The sequence below is a fragment of the Diceros bicornis genome, chromosome 7, assembly GCF_020826845.1.
Source record: "Diceros bicornis minor isolate mBicDic1 chromosome 7, mDicBic1.mat.cur, whole genome shotgun sequence".
In the NCBI taxonomy this organism is placed as follows: Eukaryota; Metazoa; Chordata; class Mammalia; order Perissodactyla; family Rhinocerotidae; genus Diceros; species Diceros bicornis.
In genome coordinates, this window is record NC_080746.1 from 66,740,798 (window position 1) to 66,749,586 (window position 8,789).

General features: G+C 40.1%; 2 pseudogenes; both read right to left on the reverse strand.

The window, feature by feature from the left end:
• Positions 1 to 206: 206 nt before the first annotated feature.
• On the reverse strand, positions 207 to 1,141 carry LOC131408843 (olfactory receptor 4D11-like; annotated as a pseudogene).
• Positions 1,142 to 7,616: 6,475 nt separating this feature from the next.
• LOC131408842 (olfactory receptor 4D10-like) lies at positions 7,617 to 8,572 on the reverse strand (annotated as a pseudogene).
• Between the last annotated feature and the right edge of the window lie 217 nt (positions 8,573 to 8,789).

Consider the following 8,789-nt stretch of genomic DNA (forward strand, 5'->3'; position numbering starts at 1 on the left):
CAATCAGCTCAACCCTGTAACACTAGTTACCTCGTGCTTGCTGGAGGCTTGGATTATCAGCAACCTATTAACTTCAATATAAAAATAAATTGTTACTTAGTAAGTGTAGTTGGTTTGTTGACAATATATTTGAATATATAAATACGACTCTATGGGAAAAATAATGAAAGGAGTCCTTGGTGATGAAGAGGTTGGAGACTCTTACTCTATTCCATCACAGAAGGAATAAGTCTTCTCTTCAGTCTCCTCATGGCTGACTTCATTTCCTGGTTCCTCAGAGTGTAGATCAAGGGGTTCAGCAGAGGGGAGATGACAGTGAAGGTGACTAAGATGGCCTTATATGTGGGGAGGGCAGTGAAGGGCCGGGCGTAGACATAGATGCAGGGCACAAAGTGCAGAGTGACCACAGTGATGTGTGAGGTGCATGTGGAGATGGCTTTCCTCCTGCCCTTCCCTGCCTGAGACCTCAGCATCATTAGGATGAATGTGCAGGACACAAGCAGGAAGATAAACCACAAGACAGTGACTAAGCCATTGTTGGAAATGATCAGGATCTCAAGTGCAAAGCTGCCTGTACAAGCGAGTTTGAAGGCATGGGGGACATCACAGTAGAAGGTGTCAAGAACATTGGGTCCACCGAAAGGGAAGGGCAGCAATAGGGAAATCTGCACGATGGAGTGGATAAAGCCCACCACCCAGGCCCCTGCAATGAGGACAGTGCATCGCCCCCTACTCATGATGGTCACCTAGTGCAGGGGCTCGGAGATGGCTATGCAGTGATCAAAGGCCATCACAAAGAAAGAAAAACTATCTGCTCCACCAAAGAGGGGGCAGAAAAACATCTGTGTCATGCAGCTTGTATAGGATATGGTCTTTATCTATGACAGAAGGTCTACTAGGACCTTTGGAGCAGTGATGCAGGAGAAGCAGATATCAAGGATGGCTAGATTTCAGCCATCCTTGGCTCGTCAGTGTGAAGACGAGACTTACAGGTCACAGTGACCGTGATGAGGAGGTTTCCCAGCAGAGTTGTCAGGTACACAAAACACACACAAAAAAATGAGACGAAGCTCAGTTTTTGGGCCTGAGTAAGGCCCAGAAATATAAATTCTTTTACCCTGGTGCCATTTCCCAACTGCATTGACTCGTGTTTCTTCTTCCTCACATAGCTTGGAAAACTTCAAAAGTGTTGTTTCAGAAAGGGTTTACTCTCTCTTAATAGATTCAGGTTTACAGAGTCAGGTATTAGGTCTGAAGACTAGTGAGGTGTTATCACCACACGAAGAGCTGTTCTGAGGTTATTGCTAACATGTCCAAAACGAAATCTTATTACACAAGCATGCATTTAATCATTCTGTCTTCTTTAAATTAGAAATATTTTAGAAAATGCGTATAAGTTCTAAGTATCCAAGATAAACAGGTGGATGTCAAATATTCATAAAGGGACTCTTGTGGCACGAGAGCTACAAAAATGGAGGCAGTTTGGTGTGTGGATAAGGCAGTGTCTATTCAGTATGACTGGGGTCCTTTGAGGTTCCACAGGAGTGTGGGGTTTTTTTCTAGACTGGGTGCTCCGTTTGAATGGTTTAAGAACCCCTATCTGCAAAATGGTTCTCTTTGGCCTGAATATACAGAGGCACTCCTCCCTTTTTTAAATTCCAAATTTAATGCTGTGAAAATAGAAAATTTTAAAGCCATAAAATTCTTCTCTGTTGCTCTATTCTTCCTTAAGGGAATTTCTTTGTTTCCATCTTTACTTCAAACTACTTTAGGTACCAAAACCCCTGGGTATTGAATAGTTATTGAAATAAAAGTTATCCTCAGAGCTTCTCTTCTCTTCATCTTTTTGAATTTGTTTCTTAAAAGTTCTTTTTATTGAGCTATCATTGATATACAATAGACTCATACATTTGAATTGTACACTTTGGTAAGTTTTGACATAAGCATATACCCATGACGTCATTACTATGTTTAAGATAGTTCACATATCTATCACCCCAAATTGTCCTGGTGACCCTTTGTAATATGTTCCCTCTGCACTCCTTCTTTAGGCAACCACTGATCTGCTTTTTGTCACTATCCATTAGTTGGCATTTTCTGTAAATGGAATCCTACATTGTGCACTCGCTTTTTGTCTGGCTTCTTTCATTCACAAAATTCATCCAGGTTTTTGTGTGTATCAATATTTTGTCCCTTTTTATTGTATGGGTATGCAACATTTTGTTTATCCATTCACTTGCTGATGAACATTTGGGTTGTTTCTAGTTTTTGATTATTACATATAAGGCTGCTATGAACATTCTTGTACAGGTCTACATGAAGACATATGTTTTCATTTCTCTTGGGTAAGTACCTAGGATGGAATGGCTATAACTCTTAAAATTCAATAAGAAAACAAACAACCCAATTTTTTTTTTAAAAAAGAAAGGACAAATGGTTTGAATAGACACTTCAACAGGAAGATATAGGGATAGCATATAAGCACATGAAAAGATGCTCACGATCATTTATCACTGGGGAAATTTAAATGAAAACAATAGGGAGATAACAGTACACACCTATTAGAATGGCTAAAATAAAGAAGGCAAATTTATCAACAGTGGACAAAAACGTAGAGCAATTGGAACTCTGTTGGGAATGTATAACAATGTAACTGCTTTTGAAAACAGTTTGTCAATTTCTTAAAAAGTTAAGCATGTACTTTACATATAATCTTATTGCTTTGAGTTCCTTTCTTTTTTGTGTGAATTCTTGAAAGGGACCTTAATTTCTTTCTTTGCAGTTTATCCCCCTTTTCTTACCATAATCAGAAACAAAAGGTGAAAGTCACTTTTCCCACTTCTGGGTGTGTTTCCCAGTTCAAATGAAGATATTTCTTTTCACCTACTTCACTTTCCTTTCAAGGTTTCTTTCCTCTGTATGCAGTTTTGCCCAAAGTCTACTTAATATGAAAAACTAAAAAAGCTACCAAGAGATGTCATTGCATACAGGCAGATACCTGGGGGCCTCTGACATCACACAGGCTGTTCAAATCCCAGCTGGGCACTTATGGTTATGCTACAGGGGAATTTACTTTACCCCTTTGGCCTTGGCCTCTGCATCCGTATTTGGAAACAATAGCATCTCCCTTGTGTGATTTTTGTGAGGATTAAACAAATTAATCTATGCAAAAGCATCAATACTTAGAGCATTGTCTAATCAATAAAAAGTATGCTTATACGTGTGCAGCATTAAAGAAAAACGCTGGTTAGTAGCTATCACAGACACACAGCTTCTTTAAATGTATTGACAATTTTTTAGAGGAGCTGTCCATTTCCCAGAACATGTACTCTAAAACAGCTTCATCAGAACATACTATTTTGGACAAATAGGAGGTATTTTTCTTTCAGTGTCAATGAGAGTGGCCCGGAGGGTGGTGACAGTGTATGATAGTAAGGATAGCACTTGCTTGGTTTGGCTTTATATCTGACCTCATCTTAGCAGACCAGAGAAGCCCGGTGCATGGTCTCTGCAGCGAGAGCCATCTGGGCTCACATCCTAGCTTTGTTCCTGTGTGATTTGGGTAAGTGAGAGACCTCATGGAGTCTCCATTCTTCGTCTATGGAATGGGGATTATAATAATACCCACCTCACAGGGAAGTTATGAGGATTAGGTGAATTAACACATGCAGAGTCTCAGCACACATGGCTGGTCATCTGTTAGGATTAGTACTATGTTGGGTAACTTAACACTGGAGGCTCATCAGGAAATGGAGTGTGTTGAACTAGATGGTAGCTAAGCTATCAATTCTGACTTGTTTAAAGAAAGGAAATGATCACCAGAAAACATCAACTCAATATAGTTACTAGAGATATTGAGGAGGTCCAACCTAGTTATGAAAGGCTGCCACAGGGACCCACATGTAGATAACAGACTATGGTCTACAGAGAGGGGTCGAAGGTAGACAGTACCTTAGACCCCAAGTCAGGCCTGTTTTCCAGAAAGGAATTGGTCCCCTGTTCACAAACTACCTTTGGTAATTCAGACAACATCCTCCACCTTCTGCTCCATATTTCTGCTACTTTTAATCCATCTAATTATTTAGCAAATATTGATGGAAAATTGGCAGAGTTCTAGGTTATTTGAGAGAAAGGAATCCAATCCAAAACCAGTGGAAAAAGAATTGAAGTCTAATAGTAATATGGGAGTGATGGGGACCCTCTAAAGACAGATGAGCTCTGTGTGAGAAAAGGGTGATTTCTCACCTAGAGGCTCAGAGAAACCTGCATGAAGGAGGTGACGTTTATGTTTGGGGCACATGAGAATGGAGAGAAAGGGTGCTCTGGTTTTAGGGGACCACTTGAATATATAAAAGTTGCTCGTAAGTGGGAAGTTTGGCTGGAAACACGTAGACATGGAAATATAGGAAAGAAAATCATTGCTATAAAATTTTTTGTAAATATAAGGAAGAAAATGTAGGTGTTCATTGTACTATTCTTTCAAATTTTTTGAGGGTTGGAAATATTTTATTTTCTCTCTAGCCTTTAATTTAGCATAAGAAATGTCTCTGTAGATTTCAGTCTGAGAAGATCCATTTACAGGAAATAAGCCTGAGAAAAACATCTTCTTTGTGCAATTCAAGGGATCCCAGAAAAAAAGAGGTGCCTTTTCCCCAATTCCAAACTGAATTCATTTCTATGACTCACATTTCACAATATCTTCTTTATTAATATTTCTTAGCTACGCTGTCTGTCACTGAAGGTTCACCCTGGAATGCCGCATCTTGTGTACTTATTACATTATTTTTAATCAAAATGTATTTATGAATATTAAATATAAATCTAGATTTCAATTTTTCTCCTTCTTATGCATAGACACCCAGACATCACAGGTATTTACACTCATGTAGAGTTATATTTCTTACCTAAAATCCCCAACCTTCTTCTCCAACATCTTAAATAATGTTCACATGAACCTTGGGAATCATTCAGCTTCAGAAACTTCTGTTAAATACCCCTGTGAAGGCCTAGATTTCAGTGCCTTCTCTTCTATCTTTATATGGAAAAGGGCAGACTCAGGGAATAATATTTTTGGCTCTCCTGCCGTGATTCACAGTGCTTTTTCAATCTTTACCAATCCTTAATCCCAAGACTAATGTGAGAATTATCAGAGGGAATATAGTTGGATGTAGCTGAGGAAAAATCCTGCTGATGGTGAGGTTGTTTCAGTGGAAGTAAATAAGATGTGACTCAGGTACATATTTTAGAAACACCGTTTTTGTCTAGGGTCTAAAATTTTCTGGCAGCGACAAAGATTTTCTCCTTGACCAAACTCTACTCAGGCTCTCCCAAACTTTTCAACTAGGTCTTGAGTTTTGGACCTCCATGCTTGTTTCTGCATTGTCCAATTTTAGCAAAAATCCTGCTAAGTCAGTTTAGCCAGAATCCCATACCCTCCATATCCAATCACCCTTTAATCAGGTTCCTCATACTCCACCATCCCCCAAGTGATATCTGATCACCCTGGCGTGACTTCAGCAAGAATCCTGTTAGGTTGGTTTAGTCAGAATTCTGCCTTACCTCTGATGTTTCCTCTTAATAATTTTTGTCTTGGGAAATAAATGTTAATTCTTAGGGATTCTGAGCAACTTCCTTAGGCAGATTCACCCTCACAAGGTGATTCCTGGTGGGTGACACACAAGTATTGGAAGGAGCCAATGGACCTGAAGGGGTTATGTAGGTAAGAGTGAAGGAGCTCTCAATGGGCTAATGAACAAAGTGGATGATGGAGTTCTCACAGGAAACACCTGTAGCCAGAAAATCCACACGGAATCCATCAGCAAATTCTACTTGCTCGGCTTTCAAAGGTTTTTGAAATTCTCACCACCTCCCCCATTACTACTCTAAATCGTGTCTTCAGTATTTCTTTCATGGGACTATTGCAATGGCCTCTTAATTGATCTCCCTGTTTTTGTCTTCACATCTCTTCAGTCTATTTATAACAGTAGCCCCTGCAATTCTGTTAAATATGCATCACTTTCCGCCCTTCAGAGCCCTCCAAATGCATCCCATCTTATTTAATGTGAAAGTCAAAAACCTCACAATGTCTAAAAGGTCCTAAAAACCTGGTGCCGTGGCCTCATTATCTCTCTGACCTCAGTTACTACCTCTCTCCTCCTTGTTTCCTCTCATCTAGTTACAAAGGCCTCTGTGCCATTTCCTGGATGCTCTGGGTACATCCCCACCTCAGGGCCTCTGCATGTCTGATTTGTGGACTGAGATTTGTACCACAACATGAACATTTTTCTAGTTTCAAAAATTTTGAGATCTAGGATCTACCCCCAGAAATGAGAGGAAAAGAAAATTCCCAGCAGTTATAAATAGCATAATAAGTAAACAAGAAAACCTGAATTGATATATATTTAATAATGTTTTCCACTTCATGCCAAGTTTTTTAATCTATATGCATAGTCTGAAGCAGCTTCACAGGTTTCTGTCATTTTTAGGGAGTCATGTTATCAGAGAATAATAAGTGAATTGTTTTCTTAACCATATTCTCCAATGATGTGAGGACTAGAAATGAATGAGAAGCAAGATTCATTGATTGAGTTTTGTAATTCAACAACAATTATGAGTGTTTTCTATGCTCTACTTGCTGTGCCAGGTGCTGGGGATATAATAAACAAAGCATAGTCCTACTGGGGGAGATAGGAAGAAGAAGGACGGGGAATTGGAAACAAGATGCTGAGTGGTGTGCTCGAGCTAAGGCCAAGGCGCTGAGGGCATGTGGTGGAGGGGTGGTCAGCAGGCCTGGATTTCAGAGGAAGGTCAGGGTAAGGATCTTGCACGAGGTCACAGAACTCATAGTTGGTGAGGTCCATATTCTAACTCAAGCTGTGCTAACTTCAAGGCACCTGCTCTCAGCCTCTGGAGTGTGGGCTTTAGATGGAAAAATCTTCAGGTAATAGTTATTTAATTTATCTTATAATAGAATCAGAAGAGGAACTTAATTTGGATTTTTACTTCATTAAGATGTGATTACTTCATGAAAGACTGTATAGAATCCCAATGCCCAAGCTGCATTATTTTCTAATATGTGTCTTGGCTCCCTTGCTGGTAACAGGATTGTAGTGGGAATGTCTGAGTAGGTATGCATATTTTTGCTTTTTTTATTGATGCTTTTATTCAGACAATTGTAGATTCTCATGCAGCTGTAAGAAATAACACAGAAAGACCCCACCTTAACCCGTTTTCCCCTGATATCCATTTCACAATCGATATGTGTATCAAAATATCAAGTTATACATCTTAAATATATGACTTTTCTATTTGTCAATTACACCATAATAGAGCTGGAAAAGAAATCCCAACAACAATTCCAATGTGATAAAATTGTCTGAGTGTATTTCGATTCTGATTTCTTTATTTCTTCCAAGGCTATATTGCAAAAGCAATATCCACCTCTCCGGCTAACAATCTACTTCCTTTTGTAACATGAAACCCAGCTTTTTACATTATTATTGCGTGCTGATCAGAATCTTTGCAAGTCATGTGTACCTTAGTAGAAATACAAAAATTATTTAGAAATCCTTTAGTCAATACAGTTTATTTGACTGACAAACATTTTCAAAGGTGATGAGAAGGAGAGAGCAACCAGTCTATACCCTGTCAGAAGGCATAAATCTTCTCTTCAGTCTCCTCATGGCTGACTTCGTCTCCTCGTTCCTCAGAGTGTAGATCAAGGGGTTCAGCAGAGGGACGATGACAGTGAAGGTGACAGAGATGGCCTTATCTGTGGGGAGGGCAGTGAAGGACCGGGCATAGACATAGATGCAGGGCACAAAGTACAGGGTGACCACAGTGATGTGTGAGGTGCAGGTGGAGATGGCTTTCCTCCTGCCCTCCCCTGCCTGAGACCTCAGCATCATTAGGATGAATGTGCAGGACACAAGCAGGAAGATAAACCATAGTGTGCTGAGCACTCCACTATTGGAAATCATCAGCAACTCAAGCATAAAAATGTCAGTGCAGACGAGTTTGAGGACGTGGGGGACATCACCGTAGAAAGTGTCAAGAACGTTGGGTCCACAGAAGGGGAGGGGCAGCAACAGGAAAATCTGCACCACGGAGTGGACAAAGCCTGCCACCCAGGAGGCCACAATGAGGGCAGTGCATCGCCCTCTACTCATGATGGTCACGTAGTACAGGGGCTTAGAGATGGCCACATATCTCTCTAATGCCATCACCACCAAAGAACAGACATCCACCCTTCCAACAAGGTGGAAGAAAAACATCCAGGTGAAGCAGACATCAAAGGAGATAGTCTTTCTCTGTGACAGAAGATCTGCCAGAACCTTGGGAGCTCTGGTGGAGGAAAAGCAGATATCGGCAATAGATAAAGTAAGAAGGAAAAAATACGGGGAGTGTGAAGGCGAGATTCATAGGTCACAATGACCATGATGAGGAGGTTTCCCAGCAGAGTTGTCACATACACCCAAAGTAGGAAAAGAAATAAGACCAAGTTCAGTTCTTGATTCTGGGTTAGGCCAAGGAAAATAAATTCTTTTACCCTGGTGCAGTTTTTCAGCTCCATTGAGTCATCTTCTGTCTCTCTCTTTTGTTTCAAGCTACTTCATATGAAAATACATGGCTATTTATTTTGATTTCTTCCTAAGTACTGAGAATGCAATTCAGAATGTTCCTCATGTGGCTGCAGTGTTTGCAATTTGTTGAGTTGTCCACATTTTTAAGGTTGCAATCAATTTGGCAGTCAAATCAAGTTATCATATGCAAAGTCATTCAATAATTCT